General features: G+C 41.2%; 1 protein-coding gene across 6 annotated transcripts in view; it reads right to left on the bottom strand.

The window, feature by feature from the left end:
* Positions 1–23,049, bottom strand: part of ZPLD1 (zona pellucida like domain containing 1) — a 99,978-nt gene that overhangs the window by 56,594 nt on the left and 20,335 nt on the right. Inside the window, exons 2-4 of one of the 6 annotated variants that reach the window (XM_085576116.1) lie at positions 18,500–18,599; positions 16,239–16,380; positions 2,591–2,711 (exon numbers count right to left, since the gene is read on the bottom strand). The exons of 3 other annotated variants lie outside the window; for them this stretch is intronic. The gene's annotated coding sequence lies outside the window, so the exon portion shown is untranslated. The remainder of the gene's footprint in view (positions 1–2,590; positions 2,712–16,238; positions 16,381–18,499; positions 18,600–23,049) is intronic. 2 more of the 6 variants (XM_085576169.1, XM_085576212.1) reach the window with 2 other exon arrangements.

Here is a 23,049-nt window from a genome sequence, read left to right as displayed (position 1 = left end):
TATATAGCACATAGCCTTAGTATAGAGAGCTCATCCTGCCAAGTGAATTGGGGCCAAATACTTGACTTAATAAGTATTATTCAAATCTAAAGGGACCAGAAGTAAATCAGCTTCTATTCCTTACTTCATTCCAGTCCTTATCTCCTCTCCTCAAACACATGACAAGCATAATCCAAACAGCATTCTGCAAAAATGAGCCTCATTAGAGAAATCCACAGAAGTGGATAAAAAAAGGTGATGCTCATCCTTTTTTCATGTTGACTTACAGCTCCTTAGAGCAAAATTCTCATCTGCATTCTGTATCCACAGGCTGCATATTAGTGGTGCCCTCACTGGCTGTTCAATGCACGGGTGTGATCTAAATAAATCAACCAGGAAAACACACAATATAACAGCTGGTGTCTGTCAGAGATGTTATTGGGCCTAACAGTATAGAAACACCTTCTTCAAAGAGAAACAAAAAGTTTAGCTGGTTTTCCCCATTAAGTGCCTTTTCTAGAATTATAAAACATGAATCAAATCCTACAAACTTGCATGGAGAGATGGCAGGAGCTCTGCCTAACAAGTGCCCTCATCACATGGTATTTATCCTGCCTTCATAGGACCCTGAAACCTCAATATTCATCCACTTGGCCTCAGTTTAGCTGCAGAAGTTCCAGCTGCTTTTTAACATTCAAACTAATTAGGGAGACAAAAGAAGTTTCCTTAGAAGTGTAAGTTAGCTTCAGTGGTGGGTGAGATGTTAAAGTTAGGTGATGGACTCTCTAAAACAGCTTCTCTGATCTCCCAGTACTCCTTTCAAGATCTTAGCTGGTCTGCCCCACTATTAACCTCCCTCCACACTGAGAATTAGCTATTTATTCTCAGCCTTTGTTCCTTCTCTCAAAGGGCCCCCCTCCTCTCACACTTCACCCAAAAATTCTCAGCCATCTTCTATGAATGTGTATAACAAAAGCCTTTTGAAAGTCAAAATAAATTATATCCACTGGTTGGGATACAAAGAAGCCCCTATTTTGACCATTTACAGCACACTTTGGAAAATGTGATCCTCATGCAATGCTGGTTTTACTGCATTCTTATGAGTTGACAGTGGTGTTAAGAGCATATCCAAATGACCTCTCCAGCCTCAAATCTTTCTCTCTGGCACTAGCAAAGAGCAAGTTCTATGTCCTTGTGGTGTCCCACCACAGTAGTTTTTTATAGCTTCAATCTTTAGCACAGAGCATTCCAGCAATTTATCTTATAATTGAGAAATAGTTCCTCCTGTCCCAGGATCTCTGTCAAAGAGGTACAAGGAAAAAAAGATCAAAAAACATAATTGAAAACCCATTTCACTTTATACCTCCTTAAAGTATGTGTAAATGTAAAAATAAAAAAAAAACTAACCTCGTACCAAAAAATCTAAGAATTGAAACCAGCAAATTGTGAAGAGACCCAACAAAGTAATCATGTGCAACACAATCTTTGTTAAAATTGGCAATCTCCACAAAGAAAACAGCAACCCCTTCCACACCCATAGGGTGTTCAGTAAACCTGGACTGAACTTTATTGACTGCAAAACAAATGTAACACTTAACTAATTTAGTGCCTAAGGACAAAATCTCATTCCCAGCTCCCACACATCACAAAATGTCACAACATTTGGCCACCCCCTATTAAGCAAAAGCAAAATACCATGACTTCTCTCAGGGCAGGATTAAAGGACAGTGTCAGTGCTTCATTGGAAAGCTGGCAAATGTCTTCTTGCTTTGCTCAAAGCCACCCTGCCAAAGTAGCACAGTGGCTTTGAGGCTGAATGGAAAAAACTGGCACGAGAGAAGGAACACATTCCATCTGCCTATCAGTGTCTGAGAAATAATTATTAAATAACTTCGACTTTCTAACAGAAACAGCACTTTGCCATCTTTCTACTCTGTTAGAAACCATTTCACTGATCATTACAATGAAGCCAAGAGACAATGCAAGGATACCTGAAAAAACCCTAATTTAATAAGAAAAAAAAAAGAAAAAAAAAAAGAAAAAAAAAAAGAAAAAAATGAAACCACAGAATTTATTTTAATGGCTCAATATTTGGCATGAGTCTGAGCAGCACATCACACCTGAAAATGGAGACTGCACCAAACCTTCACTTCCTTAGCACTGTCTCAGAGGCTGTTTCAGGTTGGACTGGGTGGAGATGATGGGTTTGAGCCACCAGGGCTTCTCACTATCCCACATAAATTTTCTCCAGAGGTTCCACCCGAGTACTGCTGGGGCACAGATTTGAGGAGACAGGAGGCCACAGAATGAGGACTGCTCCACCAGATCTGAGGCAGTCAGACTTCCTGCAGCTGACAGGGCCTCACAGCAAAGCAGTGCCACGGAACATTGCATTCAGGCTCCGTAATCAAACCAAACTGTCATTCAAGACTTACTACACTCCTGAGCATAGTTATCCATTATCTGCAACAAAACCTGAACTTACTAAATTACTTCATATTTTCAGTATTACGCTGTTGTTTATTACGGAGCAACATGAAGGAATGCAGAAAGAGTAATTTTCTACTAATACCGAGCAAGGAACATTATTAGATTAAGGACAGAACATTACCCTTGCAGCTTTTCTCTCAGCTTTGTGCCATTGCAGAACATGCAGTTATATACTTCTCCCTGATGTCTCCTGCCACAGATTTAAAGAACCAAGGCAAATCACTCCCATCACTCTTCTAACGCTGGGGAAGAGACAGAGAGGGAAATATATTAATTTTGGTAAAATACCAGAAAACTACATTGGTGTCATATTCCTTCCATCTGCAGAAAACAAAAGGCTAGCTGGTTCCCACCACACACCTATAAGATGAGACAGGCAGAAATGCCCAATGACAAAAGGGGGTTTACAAAACAGAAAGAAAGATGAAAATGGATACACATATAATGGACAGGAGGGAAATCATGTTTCACACAAGGCCCCAGAAATCCCTCTCCAGTTTTTCAAAGACAATGCATATGTTGTGGGGTGGGGAGCACACAGGAGCCTGGAGTCTCTGCTGTTATTCTTCAGCTCCACTCCTGTATGAGCAGCAGCCCCAGGGCAGGAGTTTGGTTACCAGCCCTTACCCAGGGCTGCTCTCCAGGCTGTCCAGCAGTGTCACAGCCCTTTAGTGGCTGTGTGCCACTTTAGGGGCACACAGACCAGAGGGCAGGGCACAGCCTGGGCACAAGGCACAGCCTGGGCACAAGGGGCTCTGGAGGAGCTTGGCAGGCACTCCTATCCCCTGGACCTCCCACAGTCCCACCAAGCCATGACACACAATTCTCTGGTCCCCTCACCTTAACCCTCTGGGCAAATAGGAACAAAGTAGAAGAGGGGCAGAGAAACCCAGCCAGATCCACTTTCCCAAGTGGACACCAGCAAGGTCATCTCAAACCCTGACAAACTCTGTTCTACTCTCCTCTGGGAGCTCTGGCCATATGTTTATGATGAGGATACAGCTCTGCACGCAGCTGCCAGTTATTTCATTTAGCCCCAGCATTTGGCAATGCCACATGTGAGACTCTGCAAACAATCTTTTTACTGAGTTTCCATGCGTTTACAGTGTCATTATTCAGAAGCTTTCTGATCAGACAGCATTGGAAGTTACAGCATTTGCTTTGGAGGGTATTTGGAGTGAAGAACAGATATGTAGTATAATCAAAACTCAGTATAAATAAATATTATTTTTCAACTTTAACTAAGGGGGTTTTTTTACTTCTGGCCACTTGTTTTGATTGATCAATGAGAGAGTTCTGCAGTGAAAACCTTCTCCAACCTCCAAGTCCTAATGAAGACTTCTTATTCCAAGATCTTGGATCAGGAGAAGCGAGGCATACCCAGGTGAATATTGCCTCAGGATGAGAACAAATTTACACTGCTTTTTTCACTGTGAAGGGCACAGGAGGAAGCCACAAGGACAAGCTAGCAAGGGCAAAAGTCTGATCAGCCTCTGATGTGGATAACCTTAAAAAAAAATAGAGGCTTGGATAGCATTTTAGCCTGCAGGCAGAACAGGAGGTATATGTGCCTAAAGGATCCAGAATTAGATTTAACACACAATAAACACAGCCTGCAATGTGGGCAACACATCTTACACATTTTGGTACTGACTGCTGCCACCAAAGTACAGCAAAGCTGAATTCAGGCAACGGGGCTCTTACAAGACTTACAATACACTTAGCCTGCCCTCAGTCCCTTAAGAAAACTCAGAAGTGAGGGAAAACCATCCTTCCAAGAGATCTTACCAGAATGAAACTATTTCTGGCTTTCACACGGGGAAAAAAAAAAAAAGGTCTTGCATTGTTTCCAAAGTTAAAACAAGGGAACAGAGACAGGCAGGGAGAGATCTACAGCTACTGAATTTGTATCACAAAGAACACAGATAGATGAAAACTGAAAAGAACAAAGTTTCTGACAAATGGAAGTAATATGAAACTGTTACCAACTTCTAACTGGAATGTGCAAGAAAAGAGATGGGGCATTCCAAAGCAACAGACAGGCAAGTTGAGAGAGCTGCTCTGTGTGCTATCAGCACACAGAATAATAAAATAATCTAATAAAAGATGGGCAATATGTGCTCTGCTGTCCTCTGGATTTGTCTGATTGCGCCATGTGTTGGAAGTGCACATCTGCTCTTTACATAAAAAATGGATAGCACACACTTTACAAGCAAATGTGAGGAATTCACAGGGCAGAAGCTGATTAACACTGAGCCCAGCACATGAATTTGTTAGCCCAGTGCCACGTCTGACTCACACACTCATGCTGGTGCAACATTCTTTAGCTCATTGCTGTGAGCCTGGAAATCGAGCATCCATTCAGTGCTAACAGCAACAACATCTCCAGCAGCAGCTTCCAGGACAAATGAACACTTTGCACTGAAATATTGGGCTTTTAGAAAAAGCATTTCTTCTCTTTTACCAGGTTATACATACCTCAGTCTCATTTGTATTACTGAAAAGAAGAAACTTGGATTGTGCAGGAATCTTTCAAACAAAACTGTGTTACAATTCCATGGCACAAAGTAGATGCAGAATCTGTGATGGGCTGCCGATCAATTTTTGATAAATCAATGCTCTCATGACAGATTAAAAGGGTATACATTTCACAATTTATAGCACTCACAATATGCACACACAGCAATGAATACTTGGGGTACAGTTTCCTTCCTAGGAAGTTTTTTACATAAGGCTTTTAAAATATTTTCTATCAAATTCTTTCAAATATTTTCTTGTCAATAATATATCTATCTACTCCTTAATGTTGGAATTCTCTAAAAGTGGGTGTTTTAACAAATCACAATTATGCTCAATTTTTCCTTGCCTAAAATACAATTAATTCTACCTCAGGAAAGAGGAATTGTCCAATTTCTGTAGAAATTGTAAGAGAGGTTATCATTACTACTATTAAATAGAGATGCCAGACAATAGAAACCCTAGCATGATAGTAGATGAAATGTGTTAGGGTTCTTTGGGTTTTTTCTTCATTTTGGGATATAATCCCATGTCTGCAGAGCATCAGGAAACTACTTCAAAGAGCTACATGAAAACAAGCAATCCCCTCTCTTAAAAAAAAATATTAAAAAACAAACCACAACACCAAAACCCTCAATGTTTTTCAGAAGTATCATTCCTTCTCTTCCTCTTTTCAACAAAGCTCTTTGAAACCCTAGGTTTAATAAAGTTAGCCACAATTGTGCAGCTCCTGTTTTTTAGCTCTGTTAACTCTGGATGGAAAAGTTCAATTATTTCATGGGTTTTTATGTAGCTACATTTGTTTCTAACACACATCTAGATAAATAGCAGCACCCTCTTTCCTTGCACTTCTCAATATTGGATGCAACATTTCGTTTTTGGAAAGCCTCTGCCTCTGCCCCAAAACCTCCATCTTGCTTCATATTTATTACTATAATCTAAAAACCTAAACTCTAAGTTTCCCACCCTGTGATATTACACACTTCTAACCAACTATACACCTGTAATCCCAGTGCTATCAATCAATTTTGGAAGTTTTCTCCACAGCCTCAGGTCAAATGCAGAGCTCTATTGAGAGTCTGTGCCTTTCAGCACAGAAAGTCTAAAATTCTCATCATCCAAGATTCCAACACATGTGAATTTTGAAATCCTGAGAGAAAAGAGTCAGTCCACTTACTTTAAGTGGGCCAGTGTTTCCAAACTTATTTTTACTTTATTGAGTCATTCAAAACCAAATCCATTCTCTACAAATATCTTTGCTGTTTGCAGATTGCTCACTGAATAATTTATATTAAGGAAATTCACCCTAAGGGTTTGCCTGCGAGCTTGCTCACTTTTCCTGTTCCCTGTCTGTTATCCAGTGTGCCTGAGCAGGTTCCCAAGTCACACAACTTTATTTCTACTCCCCAAGTGAATGAGAGAAACTTTCAGCTGCTATATCCATACAAGAGGAATAACAAACCACAAATCAGGAACAGCCACCTTTGTTTTCTAGTGAAAAGCCATCTCTACCTGGCTGTCTAGGAGCTGACAGAAAGCACATCAAGAAGTGCAACCCATGAAGCACAGCAGCAGGGCTGGCAGGGTGCTGCATCAGAAGGCAAATCCCATTTCTGACCCAGGCAGCAGGGAAAGTGCTACAGGGAGGCTCTCAAAATGCCTTTACTTTTGTTTCTGAAGCCCAGAAGCACCTTCAGACCATGACCTCCCTAGGACAAAGGCAAGACTTCTCATTTTGCAGGCATTCATAAGCAGTTATTGGGCATCCCTGTGAGCCCATGGCTCTTTTGTGCTGTGTTACTGCTGTACTGTACAAATCATGAATTGCAAGAGCCCGTCCAAATAAGTTCTCCAAAAGCTCAGCAGTGTTTTCAAATGGCATGGCATTCAAAGCTATGGAATAGTCATCAAGTAAGCTAGTTTCTAAGATTTCTACCCAAGCTGAGATAGAGATAAACCAGAGAAGAGGAGCTGAACAGAGGCCATGGGAGGGGACAAACAGGGAGCAAGATGTCAAAAAACCATGCACTGCTCAAAACCATGGCTCAGTTAAAAGTCAGGAAATCGTTTAGGAAGACTGACCAGAAGACCTGGTCTGCACAGATCCATTTACCAGCCAGCTTTAATGTAGATCCTGCCTTGCTGTTAGAGCCTGAGAAGCAGCAAGCACTTAGTAACTCTGCAGTGAGAAATGACAGCAACTCCTACAGCCTGCTGCATTAACAGGACAGTATTTAGCACTTGTCAGAGTTATGCCCACCCCATGGAGAAAACATTTGGGCAGTGTCATCTGCTTGTCACCTTGTCTCAGAGCCTTCATTTGCTTTTGATCCAAATTCAGACTGCACCACAAGAAAAAATTACTTGTAGAATACTATTAGTTGTAAAATAATCAACTTTTATTACCTGAATGCTACACATTGAAATAACTACATTACATTTCTGGATTATCCTTCCTCTTTTCCTTTGTGCATGCATATAAAAAATTTTTACACTGGAATAATGTAATACTACCAATACTGACTTCCTTTTCAGCCCACAGAGATTAACCATCCCTTGAGGATTGTATTGACCCTGGCTTTGCTCTCACCACTGTTTACCTCTCTGGTCAATGAATCTTGATGCTGATTACAACAAAGTCAATACCTGCTTATTACAGTTAGAAAAAGAACTACAGAAAATGCTTATGAACTCTAGTTTGGTGTCTGCCAAAACTATCCCAGTTAAGGAGTCTGTCAAGGTTTCATTGTCTGTCTTCCTTTCTAGTAAAACTTGTCTCAAGTAACAAATAAAAAAATGCCACTTGAAAACTCAATAATCCAGTCTGTTCTTATAAAAGAAGCCCTGAGAAGAATATCTTACTATTTAAGATATATGTGAGTATTCATTAGTATACAAATTCAAACACATAAGCCTAGACTTTATGCTGGATAATGTGGTGGCTGTGTGTAGCTATTGTGGGGTTTTCAACAGTTACTGCAAGCTTTAGGATTTAATTCAAGTCTTCTTTGTATTGAATGTCAAGTGCTGGTCCATGGGATAGGTAGCACATTTAGTTCTCTCTTCTCATTTAATTTTATGATAGAACCCCAGAGCTCAGTTGTTCACAGCTTTCCAAATAGAGAGCTCACTAAACTATCCGAGTAACATTTTTACAATCAGAATCCACAAAAAATCCATGCATACATCCAAATCCTGAGCTAGAATGAAACTAAATGATGAGAGTTTATTTTGCAGGGCCAATATCAGGGAAGAAGTGGAGCTCAGTAAACCTTGAGAAGAAAGGTGTGATGACCATGCAGCTTTGAGCAAATTCATGGCAAACCTGCAGACATTCTCAGTTACTGAAACTGGGGTGTCCACCCTTCCTGCTCCTGCTAACAAGATCTGTGCAGTTAAGTTTACTGACAAATTTATATTTGTTCATGTTTTATTCCATCCTAAGTGTCTCAAAGCCATAGGCAACAGCTAAACCTACATTAGACATCCAAGTTCCATGCATTCATTGAATGCAAATTCAGACAAGCACTATCAAAATTCTGAAGACCTTCCCCCTTTACTCATGCCAGAGGCATGTTCATCTCCATTGCATTCAGCAATTCCTGTCCCTGCCCACCCAGCCAAACCACTGAGAAATCCTCAGCTGGGCTTTTGTGAGCATGAAGATGTGCAAGACATCGAAGCTTAAAGCAAAGGTCACCAGCACAGCTTTAAGAGAAAAAATTCAAATATTTTCTGCTTTCCCACTTCCTAACTACCTTAATAATCTGAGAATCTACAGGGAAGGTGAGGTCTAGGCTTGGTCTTAGGGTCCTCAGATAGGTAAGGACATCGAGTGTGGTTGGGCTGAATTTCTCACAAGGTCCAACACCTTCCCAGAGGTTGCAGTGTTTCTGCAAGGCCTGGTGTTTGCCTTTTGTTTAATCACCTGCCCACTCTTCAGTCTTGTTCCTAGAGGAAGAAAAGGGTGTTCCCAAACTGTTTGTTAGAGTTAAACATAAAAATTCAGAATCATTTTTTCTAGTCAGTTAACTATATTCTTGAGGGAAAACATAAGGTAGTATGATTATTAAAGAGCACTCTCAGTAATAGTCACATCTTTATTGTGTCAACCCTTTGCCAAAAATAAAATAAGATTTATAGGAAAAGCCACTTACATTTCTTCTTTGCAGAACCAAGCCATCTGCCTCCAATATACCATCAGCCCCTGCTAGATGAATTCACACATATTTTAAAGCCCCAGAGTAACCATTAGAATGGAAATTGGACACTACTTGTCATTTGCAAGCTTTCTTAAATGGAGAGGCTTCCCATTTGTTCAATTAAATGTTTGCATGTGCAATACACTTTATGAAATTCATCCCAAAACAGGGAGGACTGAAATAATCTTGGAGGCAGATGGCACAGCTGTTCCATTTAGAGCTATCCTCGGCAATATATGAAGTGATGGACAGGACAGGGAAGTGGGAGTGAAAACTTGGTACTATGAAGAATATTAGCCATGGGTTTTAGCAATAAACAAACCATTTCAGTGCCAATCTTCCCTCCCCTCTCATATGTAGCTGTGTGACTCACTTGAGTTTATCCAGTTAGAAAATACTCATTTAATTCAAGAAGTCAAACCACTGAAGCCATGTAAGGTTTTCCCCTAAGAGAATCCCTCCCTCTGCCTTGAAAGCTAAGGGAGCCTGAAAATACATCTTACACTGACACAATATACAAAGGTATTTGTATGGGCTGAGGAGACAGCCTGCATGCAGAAGGGAGCAAGTTTAAGCTGCTGCTTATTTGCATGCCTCTCACAGAGCAGAAATCATTGCACCGTGCTCCAGATGCTGCAAATCTCAAGATGCACATCCAGGGCTCATAATTAAAACTAGAAAATGTTTTCACTGAGGAAAGGGCGGAAAAAACTCTGAGATCTCCCAGATACTCTACATCTGTTTTGACATTTCTGGGATGCTGATCTGTTCTACCACCTCAGCATTAGGAAGTTTCAAGGAAAAGGTAAAAACACTCCCTCACAGATACAAAACCCGAAAGAACTTGATGAGAGAATACCTATTTCTGTACAGCACCTAGGCTGGGGGCAGAAGGTTCAGTAAACTAAATAAGCAAAGGAATCAAAAAAATTCTTCAAAAAGATTTTTCAACCCTCATGAAAGAAAATAGACCAATAAGTAGAAAGATATTTAAACCAAAATAGGTTGTCAGGAAAGGTTTTAATCTCAGAAAGCTGGAATACTTTACTGTAAAACAAAAAATGAGGATCACATTGTCCACTGCAAACCAGCACATATCCCACAGATTTTCCTTAGATGCAGAACAAAAACCACTTGGAGTGAGAAGACAGATCCCAATCCTTATATCTGCAGGTAGGAAATTACAGTAGCTCTGTGGAACCCCAAGCACCTTTTCTGCAGATTTAATGAAACACCAACAGCCAAAAAAAGCTACAAGACCTAAATAAGTTAACAAAGAATCACAGAAACCAAAGGACAGGTCCCACCACCTGCCTTCCTCTCCACAGCCTGCTCTTCCTGCTTTCCTCTTCAATCCTGCAGCCCATTAGAGACTTTCACAGCTGGAATGCTGCTGCAAACAGAGCAAGTCTGTTTTGTATGGACTGTCAGGGAGATGAAGAAAGTTCTCCATAGGTGCCATGTGACAATAAATGGCCAGGGGGAGAATGCTGAAAAGCCAAAAAAGTACATCCAGGTTCACCAGAACACCCATGTTTGAATAGGTTCAGCTGGAGACTCTCATGGCTAAGTAAAATTAGAAAGGAAAAATACTTCCAGTGCACAAGTAAGGGAGGTGAGAGGGCACTTTGGAAATGAATGGCACTCTGCCTACCAAAGGATTTCTTTGTGACAGTGAAGGGGCACCAGGCTGGACATTCAGTACTGTATTACTTAGAAAAATATCTCTTGACCTTGCTGTTTCAGTATAAATGTTTCCCTCCCAACCATCTCTTTCCCAGTGGTAATACTATAAAAGATGTGCCCCAAGGGACAAGTTTCTAATAATGTTGTAATCTTGCTTTCCAAGCACTTACAACAACTGCAGGAGCAATTTTAAAACACAAGAAGCAAATTCCTAAGACTCAACCTCTTCTTTATTTGCAGGAAACTTTAGCTATGCTTAAATTATTGCAAACTGTGCCATCACAGAGAAATATATTCCGTTTTTAACTCTCATTTTCTCACACTGCTGTAAACAGCACAATACATGGAAACTCCAGACAAGTGATGAAAAATAAGTGTCCTAATTTACTGGTTTTGTACCCTGGCTTCTTTTCAGCTACATCTTAAAAGGGCAATATCTACATATGATTCCAGTTTTTCTAATGACATCAAATGGCTATCCATAATTAGCTATTTTCCACCAAAGCTGTAAATATGGAAGTCACAGTTTCCTCCTCTTGAGCAGCCAAGTAATGAGGAGGGGCAGAAACCTGGCAGCTACAGTAGGCATTACAGTGATGGACTGAAGGACAGAGGGGAAGATTCCCATCTAAAATCCTGAATTATTGCAGAAGGTAGGAACCAGGTCACTGATACCTCTAGGAAACATGCAGTGGAGCACTGAGCTTTCCTTAACACCTCTATATCTTGTGGGAAAATATTCACTTTCTCCAAGAAAATGAATGAATTGCTAGAAGCTCTGCAGGTGATGGGGTTTTTCCCCTCTCCACTCCAATCATCTTCAACCTGCAAGTTACCACAGTGGCAAACTGCATTTCTATTTTTAGGGTTTTAGTTACTGGGGAGACTGAGGGGGCAATAGGGGGGGTGCAGAAGCTTGGTTGGTTTTTTTTTTGTTTTGTTTCATTGGTTGGGTTTAAGTGACAACTAAAGCAAAGGTTCAGCTCTTCAAACAGAAGAGAAATGAGCTTCTTTCCATAAAAATTGTGGCTATTAGAAACAAAGGACAGTTACATGTTTTTACCCCTGTAAGGGTTCATGAACCCTCTGTCAGAACCTTAAGTGCCCCCTACTCCCTTCAAGCTAGAGGATGAAGCCTCAGAAGATGGATGTCCTCCTCCTAAAAATAACCAAAGAAATCTCAGCAAACAGCCAAATTCCAGCTGTACTCCTGAGGTCTTCAGAGGAACATGACCATGCTTTTACAACAAGCCCCTTTCTGCACTTCTGGGATACATGACATAAAGGGAAACAGTAAAAATTCAAATTGAACATGTCTCTTGAATTCACTGATCTCTTGTTACCAGAAGAGTCACTGTGGACTCTGTGATTACAGAGAATTCAAAGAATATCAGGTTGGTCTAGAGCCAAGTAACCCCCAAGGAATGAAGGCATTCCTCACTTCTGCCTAGAGAACACAGCCAAGTTTCTTGCCATCAGTCCCCTCCCTCTATCGCATCTGCTGGGAGATTTTGTGACCAGTCTTTACTTTTTTTCAATTCTGCCTCTGCTAAAAGGCTACTTCCAGGTTATGTATTGAGCAATACACGAGGCTCAATTTCAGCAATGCTTAGAAGTTCTGTTACTCAAAGCACAAGATGTTTTTTCTAAGCTCTCATTCTCTTCCAAACCCCCTAGATTAAATTACAGGCGAGTCCTCTGCCCCAGACTTCTCTTCTGCATGGTACTAAATAACTCCCACTGAAACACAAAGTCACATAGTTTTTGATGTAACAAAAATAAATCCATAAGAAGGATTAAATCTCTTAAAATTTTTAGTACCTATAGGTTGACAGTAGCATTATAATGGTGCAGTAATTAGGTACAGACTTGTAAGAATGGTGCTCCAACAGCAGTGAGAAATAAAGCTCTTCATTGCTCAAACCAGAAGTGTGCAAACATATTTTCCAGCATTTACCCTTAACTATATCACAAAAAGGTCTCAAGCTGGGGACCACTGCAATCTGCTGGAGGTTGAAAGGACTTCTAAATCCTGCACTCCTCATAAATGATTATCTCATTCCTTGAACAATGAAGCTGCATGAATTTTGCATGTTACCTCAAGCACTTTACTATACTCCAAGAATAACAGTTCCATTTCAAAGCACATTGAGCTGAATCCCCATTTTATCACCCATACAAAATGGCTACCAAGAGATAAGATAGGCAATGAGCACAAGAAACAGACATTAACACTTAAAGCACCATCCATAAGGAAATCCCAAATTAAGGAATTTATCCATTATTAAGGAATATATCCCCCTATTAAAAAAAATGTATATATTTCCTAGACTAAATTGAACTCCTTGCACCTATTTTAGGTGTCTGTGGATCATTTCCATAAAGCTGGAAGGACACTCGGTATATATTTAAACCTTTTAGTCTGCAAATTTCACTTAAGTGAGAGAATTTATCACTGTCACCGAGATAAGGCCCTGTTTAGAAATGAGTAGCTCAGTTCACCAAACTATTAAAAACCTGTTCTAACCAGCAGAATCAAAAACCATTTTTTGAGCAGCACAAAAATGCAAGAGCAAAACTGACAGTGCTGACCCATGATGGTTTGCATCTGACCCCCATTTTTCACCTCTTCTCTCACTAATCCCGATTTTAATTATCTACAAATTTGTACTTACTCAAGGCTAGCACCTAATTTATCTATGGAAATTCAAATCATCCCTTGTTAAAAAAAAGTTTCTAAAATAGACAGGTTTGTCAGCCCTTAATGAGATTGTTATTATTCATTTTAAGTATAGTTGAAAGTGAATTAATAGCAAAATGCTTCCTTTCATTTGCAGGGAACAAGAGGGATGACACAGTTTGCAGATCTCTTGGCAGCGTGGGACCAGTTTGCAGTCAAACCAAAAGGTCTTTCAGCCATGCAGAATCCTGCTCTCAGAGACCTGGAGTGCATCCCAAATGTTCTTCCCAACAAAGCAAAACACCATAAATCCTGAGGATTTGCTCCCAGCTCCTCAGAAGGTGATAGGACTTGAAGGGGCTTACACAAAAGTGCATCTTCTCCTAATTTTGAGCAATAAGAGTTAACCATGTCACATTGCATTTGAAATTGTCACATGCTCAGCTGCTCAAGCACTCAGTATTAAGAATTCAGAGCAGAGGTGGCCAGTGAACAGGGCAAGTTTACTCTGTCAGTGACTAAGTTCTCAAATTCTTAGGGAAGGTCTCAGAATCTAAGGGATGCTTCAAATTTCATTCTCAAGAGAACAGAAAAAGTCTAAAACATGAAGGTATGAAAAGGTGCTCAAGTACCTAAAGTGACAGCTATGTAATACTCAGAGGCTGGACAGCTAATTGGAAAAACAGGACTGGCATTCATAATGAACTTTGGATCTTCAAGAAAATAAAAAAAAAAAAAAATAGGGCTGTGAAGGATGACCAGGGGATCATGCTCCTGCTTTCCAAGGCTTGGAAAGTGAACAATAACTGATTGAAATCAGCAAACCTTCATGTGAAAAATGCCAATCACTTGTTTTTTTAAAAATTTAAAAGTTTCTTACTGAAAAAATAGTTATAAAAATAGTAATAAAATTAGAGTAATAAAAATTTGGACAATTAGGATTAGGACAATACAAGACAATAAAAAGCAAAGAATTATGGACATCTGGATATTTTGGGGCACGAAGCTGCCAAAACCACGCCTTGTGAACAAAGAATAACTTTAAAAGCAATAACCTATTGCACATTCATATATCTCAAAAATGATGCATAAATTCCTTGCAAATTAAGAATTTGTCTGGGTTTTGTCAACTTCTTCCCTTTAATCCTGGTGGTTCCATAAAGATGGAGAGAAGGTGGAAGGATGTTTGTCTTTTCCCATAAGGAGGCTGTAATTCTTTAGGTGTCCTGTCACTGTTATCTCTGTGTGAAGAGTTTCTTGATTATCTTATCACTTTCTTGAGCTAGGAAAAAATATCTTACATGGCACAGTTTCTATTTTAACATTCTGTTATAACTTAAAACTATATTTAACACACTACTTAAAAACGATTAATGCAGTATTACAAAAGAACCCTCCATAACACACCTATTATCCAATTCAGTATTTGCAAAGAGCCCATCATTCAATCTGCATTTTTCACATTTCTCTTACTGATTGAGCACTCCTGCCAGCACAGAGCCCAGCACATCCCTGCCTCGGGAAGCTTCTCCTGGCTCTTCCCTGCCAGGCAGCAGCCTGGCTTTCCCTCCGTGGCACTCCCAAACTCGGGCTGGGAAAGGGCAGCCAGCAGCTCCAGGCAGCTGGCTGCCAAAGGGATGGATTGCACGGGGTGGAGGTGTATTTCCAAATGGGAATATCCAACAAGCCCTAAAAATGATGAAAGATGGAGACAGCGCTCCAATAACAAATTATAGAGGCACCCAAATAACAGGGAGATCATGGGTTCCTGGTGTCACTCTTGACAGGGGTGCATACTCTGTTCTTGAATACCCCCAGATGCTGAGTGTGCTCTCCGAGTCCCTCTTGCCATCCTTTCCATCTTAACCACCACAGATTTTCCCTGACACTTTGCCTAAACTAAAGGCAGCAATTCAGCTCCATCAGGTCTCCCTGCACCCACCACAGGGACAGGGAACACATCACTGCCCCTCTCTACAGCACCCTACAGAGGAATGCCATTTTCTGAGCCAAACACCATCAGTTTGCTCTGACCTGCCACAGGTTATGTGTGCCAGCTGGCTGAGCTCTCTGCTGGGGCCTCCCCAGGAGATCACACCTGAACCCTCCACACACAACTCCAGCAGGGCCAGGACAGCAGTGGGAAGCAGTGTGTCTGCTCAGCACATCTCATTGACCATAATCCTGCCTGTTATACACTTTAGTAACATATTTGCCTCTTTTCTTAGTGTCATAACACTACTGATGCATATGCTATTTGTGATAAATTACCATTGCCCGCCTCTTCTTTTGTAGGGGAGACCAGATTTACTCCCCCCCCGAGTTACACCCACTGAGTTACTCCCCCATCCTGCTTCTGTGCAATTCATTGTTCCTGCTTAAGCAAAGTATCTCATGCTTGTTCTGTTGAGTTATATTTTTCTCTTTCCCTTCTATTCTATGCTATTTCTCTCTATTACACATGATTTTCCTGGTTTCTCAAGCTATTTTTTATTTCCTAGCTACCTGCAGTTCTTTTGAGCCCAGGAAATTTAAAATCCAGCACTAGTACACTCAATTACTATCTTCTGTAACTTCTCAGTGGTATAGGCTCCAGAACACACTTTCCAGGCTCACTTAGTTCTCCCATTCTGGTGGCAAACCACTGTAAATGCTGTGAATTTCATTTCCATTCATCTCTGTACCTGTTGTATTGCTGTCTTAATCTAAAACACACTTCTCTGGCTCAGAGAGTTCATTCTGTCTTCACAAGATGGCCCACACGATTTCAAAGTTCTTCTCCACCTTTTGTAACCTCCACTCCTGCAGTGGTCCTGAACAAAGATGCTGTGCAGGGAGAGGTAGAACAAAGGAGTCACCCCGAGGTCTTCTGGAAATACTGAATACACAGGGAAGTCTCATTGTTTACAAAACTTTATGGCCAGAAAGAAACTCCAATGTTCCTTGCCTCAGTGCCAGCCTCTATACTTTGCTAGAAATTGCCAGTATTGTTTTTTCCAGACAACAGTGCCTGAACTTGCAGACACACCTCAACAACAAAATCCCAGCTAAGACAGAGTTCTTGCATTGCATGCCAGGCTACAGGGACATGCAGCATGAAAACTAAGCTCCTGAGAGCATTCAAGGAGTGTATTGCAAGCCCAGGGTCTAAAATGAAAGGGACAAAGACGGGAATATTACTTCAGAAATATTTCTGAAAACAATCTTGCAAAGGTCACTCCCTTAATGCTCCATTCAATCCACAACAAGTCAGCCACTCCCCTCTCCTCACCAACTGATGGCCACTTTTAACAGAGGCAAAAAGCTGAGCTCAAAGAATTAAAATCTTAAGATTTTTTGTGACAAAGCAATGGTTTCAGTGTGATTTCCCTTGCATGGCCTAGGGTGGTCCAGTGCTTGGAACAGCTACTGAGCACAGAACACAGCCAGCATCTCTGGATGTATGGATCCTTGAGACGAGGTCAACTTCCAGGAGAAGTGTCTGACTTCCAGCTAATGCACAGTGGGACCTACCTTCTGTCCTTTCTGCTGATCTGCTACCCTAACACAAAATTTTGGAATCCTTTGTCAGAACTAAATTTCAAATCCAGATATTTCTTGTGCCAAGAAGTGCTGTGACCACTGCAGATGTAATTCTCTCAAAATCATATTTTAAGCAACACAGATCAAGATCAACCACAAAATACTTCAGGTGACGTCTGGCGACATCCTTTAAGCAACAGGTACTATTCTGAGACAGTTCTTTTTTCCAATTTCTATCCAAGCCAAACCTACAGGTTTAAACCCTACCTTTCTCATACCACAGATGAAGTTTTGTACTGGGACCCACTCTGTTTGCTCCTACACACTGGTACTGTGACAGCCTTGGGTATCAAACCAGTTTGGATCAGGCAACCAGTGCCAATGGCACTGCAGAGATCACCACATTTCATCTGGCTAGAAGTACTTGACTATTTTGACTTGACAGTGCTGCAAACTGTCAGGAGCTAGATGAAGCTTTTTGTTATTTAAAGCAAATATTTGGGGGGGAATATACCCTTCCAGCTGCCTGTCTGGTGCTTTAGAGGTCAACAGGGCAGGTGATAAACATGAAGCCAAGCACCCATCCTGCTGACCCTTATGCTTAAAGCATTTTTAGCTTGTTTTCAAGCCAGCAGGTACTGCAGCCACACCTTACAGTTACTTGGCTACACACAGGTTCACTGAGCTGTGTATTACTGCTCAACATGCCCAATAAACCCCATTATATAGAACGTTGCCCATTTTTTCAATTATTATGGTGATTGTAAGAAACCACTACCAGAAACACGACTGCAGACAAAATTGGCATATTACTATGATTTCTGAAAAGAGTGCAAGTACTCTGTTTAATTGCACATTTTCCAGAGGTTATGTACTACCACCTGCATGTGTATAAAAATACATAATAAAAATACTGCTGCAGAAGAGCTGTGTTGCATGGGCAATAACCTTTTCTCATAGCAGTCTTATTTTGATTGATACCATAACACTAGATCCATTGCTGGGAGGGCTTTTAATAACAGTAAAACATACCAACAAATAAAATCAGCCATTATTATATACAGTAAATGGCCTCTTCAGCCTTCTAGAATGATTACATTCACCCACAATAATAAATAATCATAACAGACACCCAGAGCAAGATCCTGGCACAGAAGCTAACCATGCACAACAGGCTCATAACTGTCACCCTGATTCTTAGGATTTTCTAAAGCCTTCTGAGTTTACATTCTGTTAGAAAACTTTCCCACACATTTTCTATTAACAACCTATTGTTTTGCATTCCTTCATAGGGGTGGAAGAAGTTGATGTACTGGTGGTTTGTCCAATGTCATTGGAGAGGTGGCCCATTCACTCTCCAATCCACTGTCACCTTTGGAAAAGTATAAAAAGTTAGAATCAAGAAATAAACCTTCTTTTTTACCTTGCCATTGCAGTGGCTCGTGTTGTGCTTTCTCGTGTCCTGTAGCAACACATAACTAGCTCCAGCAGCTGGCTGAAGATTTCCCAGAATAAGCTTCACCCTGGAAGTGGTGGAAATTCTGAGCTGAAGCCTCCCACCTTGTAACACATACAGGAGAACAGCAGTGAGGACAAGGAATTTTGAGAGTCCTACAGCTTTTGCAATTCCCCTTCAGCTGCAGCAGCAACAGCCCCTGCTACTCAACAAAGAGCCATGATGTGACTTCACTTCTTTCTCTGTCTGAGGGCTCCTGGTCTCGTGTCTCAAGGGAGAAATTGTTAAATATTAAGTTGGAGCATTCTGGAAGCAGGTCTCTCCCAGTCTGTATGGGCACTCTGTTTCTCTTTGCCAAAGGCACCCCTGAGCTCAGTCTGGGAACCAGAGCACTCATCAGAACCACAATTAAGAACCCCATGATAGGAACCAACAGCTTCTTTTGTCACTATTTACTCAGGACAAGAACAGGACACGCTGAGAGGACATCACCTTGCAATACATTATTAGAATGCACTTTGCATTTAAGGATTTTTGCCTCTTTACAGTTCACTTTCTTCCGAAGTGCTATTTTTTGTCAGCAAAGCACAGCACTCCAACACCTCTGCACATGGCTTGAGTTTCTGGATTCACTGCCTCGCTTTTCAGCCTCGCAGAGGACTCGGTGGAGGATGGCTGAGCAGAGGGCTCTGCCTCCAGCGCTCTTCTGCTGCCATCTGCAGGGCCGGCTCCCCGCTCATCCCTGGCGCGGCCGCCGGGCTGCGGGCGCCGAAACACCCGGACAGCCGCACCACCATCCACTGGTCGTGTCTGCTCTGCCAGGACAGAAGGAGCGCTTCGGACCAGGCACGCAAGGGGTTCGGTTGTAAAGAGAGCAGCACACAGAGACAACAAAAGAAAAAAGAAATTTAAAAAAAAAAAAGAAAAAAAAGAGGAAAAAAAGGGGGGAAAGGGAAATAAAGGGAGGAAAGGGGAAAAAGAATAAAAAAAGGAAAAAAATAATAAAAAAGGAAAAAATAAAAAAAAAAGAAAAAAGAAAGAAAAGAAACAAGAAAAAAAAAAGGGCGAAAAAAGCGAAAAAAGCGAAAAAAGCGAAAAAAGCGAAAAAAGCGAAAAAAGCGAAAAAAGCGAAAAAAGCGAAAAAAGCGAAAAAAGCGAAAAAAGCGAAAAAAGCGAAAAAAGCGAAAAAAGCGAAAAAAGCGAAAAAAGCGAAAAAAGCGAAAAAAGCGAAAAAAGCGAAAAAAGCGAAAAAAAAGAGGAAAGAAAAAAAATTGGAAAAAAAAAGAAAAAAAATGAGAAAAAATAATAAAAAAGAAAAAATTTAAAAAAAAGAAAAAAGAGGAAAAAAGAATAAAAAAGAAAAAAGATAAAAAGGGGGAAAAAGAATAAAAAAGAAAAAAAGAAAAAAGGAAAAAAAGGAAAAAAGAAAGAAAAGAAAAGAAAATAAAGAAGAAAAAAGAAAAAAGGAAAAAATATAAAAGGAAAAAAAGAAAAAAGAAAAAACACCAAAAACACTGTCTCTGAAAGCATTCAGTTTTATATGCATTGGGTCAGAACATGAGACCTTCTGTGGGTCCCTTATCCCTTAACTACTGCAAAAGCAAGTTGTGGGGTGAATAACAATTGCCAGCTTGGATGCACAGAACCAATCTGCAGGACTCTCTGCCTCTGAAAATTAAAGAGTACTATGTTACCTAGGAAAGGCTGAATCATTTTATTTACATTAATAATGCTTTCAGCTCCACAGCCTACAATAAAGTTTGGAATAAGATGATAACCAAATTTCATGCTTCACTACACAGGCAGATCACCCTTGCAGACAAGGAAGCATTTCTCACACACAGCTCTCCACACTTTATACACTTGTACTACATTTTAAGGTGCTCATTTTATTTTTTTGCCTTTCCCCGAAGCATCCACTCATATAGAAATTAGAATAGCAGATGAGAACAACCAAGATCTGAGCTAGCAGAGAAAAGGCAAATGTAACAAAACTTTCTTCAGTTAAGGGACTTCAAAGGCACTATAGCTTCTTGCTATAAAATAAGTTCATATTAAGTTGATGCCTGTGAGGAGCAGATAGACTAGAAAACACTGCTCAAACCAAGGTCTGCTTGCCTGTGTTGTCTCTATTTCCTATCCTGTCCCTTGCACAGATCCTTTTCCCAGCCCCAGAGTGATCCCCAGCTCTATCCATGCAGGATAAAGCTGACCCCACCCTGCCTCTCCCGAGCTGCATTTGCTCCCACGAGGTGCTGAGGGCACAGCCTGTCCACCAGGAAAAGCAGGGAGGCCAGACAGGAAGGCAGTTTTTCCAGTTTGCCAGTCACTGACATATTTTAGTCAGTCATTTGAATACTTTTTTTATTCCAAATGCTGTTTACACATACGAAAAAAACATGATTCTTCACGGTCAGCCTCACAAGCTCTGTAGGAATCAGTTAGGGAAGATTTTTGTGGCTGAAATGCAGCTTAGCAATTTCACTCAAGCCAGCTTTTGCCAGCTATATCTTTCCAGGGTTATCTGAGACATCACCCATTTCCCAGTCTCATTGCAAAGAAAAATAACAGTTTGCAGATATTAACATGAAGATGGTTTCTACTGCATTTTTCAGGCAAACCCCAAAAAGTTCTTTTTCTTGGCACAGCTTTAAAAAGCAGAGATGAGACAGATTCTGTCTAAAGAGAAAGCAGCTGAAGCCTTTACTGCGTTCTCAAACAGGAAGAAGAAACAAAAAAAGGCAAAAGCTGTACTTTTTCAGAGCATTCTCACATCACCTTTCTCCAAGGGTGCCTAACCTCACCAGTGAGAGCATCCATGTCCCTATTAGACAAGTAGAAAAAAGTGATTTAAAAAAAATCAAACTGTTTTTATATTAAGCACACTAATATATCATAATCAGTGCCAGCTGCAGCTTTCCCCAGCAGGCCAGGCTGTTATTTGTGCTGTTCAGTGCCACAAACGTTTGAGTCACGGCTGAAGCAGGGCCAGACACCTCAGAGGGAAATAACATCTGAGTCAGGGGCATGATGGATGTCCAGGGCAGGCTCACTTCTCTCCAGCACAATTTTACAGTTTGCTCATATTTGTGAGTCAGTACCACAGATCAGAAGTACAGAATTGTGAAAGTTTCTTACTGCAAAGAATGTTTTGTACTTAACAGGCACTAGGAATAACTTTCTGCAATGTCAAGACATCAAAGTTTTGGGCAAGCACAGGTGAACACATCTGTTGCAGGGTGCTATGAAAGGTGGGAAACATATTCCCCAAGCACAAAGCCCCCAGAAACTAAAAGCAAAATGGAAATGCCACTTGATTTGCCTTATCTGCTAGATGCTTATACTGCTTGGGATTAAAAGGAAAGATAGCAGATAAACAAATAAGGAGATTGGTAGCATGGTTATTGCTTATGATTTAAATCTGTCCTTCAGGGAATGCATCCTGTTGGGCTAGGGCTTCCTTTCATTCCTAATACACTCCGAGTGAGCAGTTTTGCTTCTGCTCTCTTGTGGAGCACAGCAGAACATGCTACAGACTAAGTGAGATGGGCTGGAGATTTTGAGACTACATCCTCTGACACCCAAAACAGATGCCTGCTGCTAAGAAACTTCAGAGGGTCAAAGACCTTACAACAGAGCTGGGCAAATTAGAGAAGTAAATATTAATAAATTACAACTACTGTGGTCTAATATTTACTTTGTCCTTGTCTAAACATTCTCATCTATTGCAGCTTTCAGGTTACTGAAAGCTTCTGCTGTATATTCAACAAAAGTCCCAGTGCTGTGGCAGTGAGATCCAGCTGTGGCACATCTGTTAGTGCAGTCCTGATGCCCTCAGTGCTGCTGGACCTCACCTGGCCAGGTGCACGAGAGCAAGCAGCCCATTTATCCAGCTCCCTGCTGGTGGTTTTCTTTCCCAGATTTGCAGACAAAGCAGCAAGGCAGATCAGCAGGCAGAAAGCAGCCCTGGCTCTCAGGCTGATGTTTGCAGCCCACACGGGGCCACACTCAGCTCCCTTGGCACCAACAGAGACAGGACCCTTCCCACTAAAAGCAGGGCTTCATGGCTCACAGAAGATACAAAGCAGAGGCAGCTCTGGGTATGGCAGGATAACACTGCTATGCACCTGGCTCAGGTGGCTGAGATGAGAGGAAAACCTTTGCCTGCCCTCACTGTTATCACCAGTGAGTGATACCACCACCCTGTGTCCTGAGAGCACCTCCCTCCCCCAGCCCAGCAACCCCCACGGGTGTCCTGTCAGGGATTCTGGGACAGCCCTGACCCAAATTCTGTGGGTGAGTGTGGGTAAGACACTTTTTTAGAGGGGGGCCCTGCTGGAATAAAGCAGCAGGGACGTGGTCCTAAACATTGCTTCAGATATCAAATGGTATTTGAATAGGAGCAAGATTATTGCTCACCATCCTCCCTTGCTTTTTTGGGGTGCATCATAGAATAGTTTAGGTTGAAAAGAGCTTTTAAAGACTATCTAATCCAACCTACCTGAAGTAAGAAGCAA

The sequence above is a fragment of the Lonchura striata genome, chromosome 1, assembly GCF_050655825.1.
Source record: "Lonchura striata isolate lonStrDom1 chromosome 1, ASM5065582v1, whole genome shotgun sequence".
Classification (NCBI taxonomy): Eukaryota; Metazoa; Chordata; class Aves; order Passeriformes; family Estrildidae; genus Lonchura; species Lonchura striata.
The sequence above is the reverse complement of the archived record's forward strand: the minus strand, read 5'-3'. Positions and strand labels throughout refer to the sequence as shown.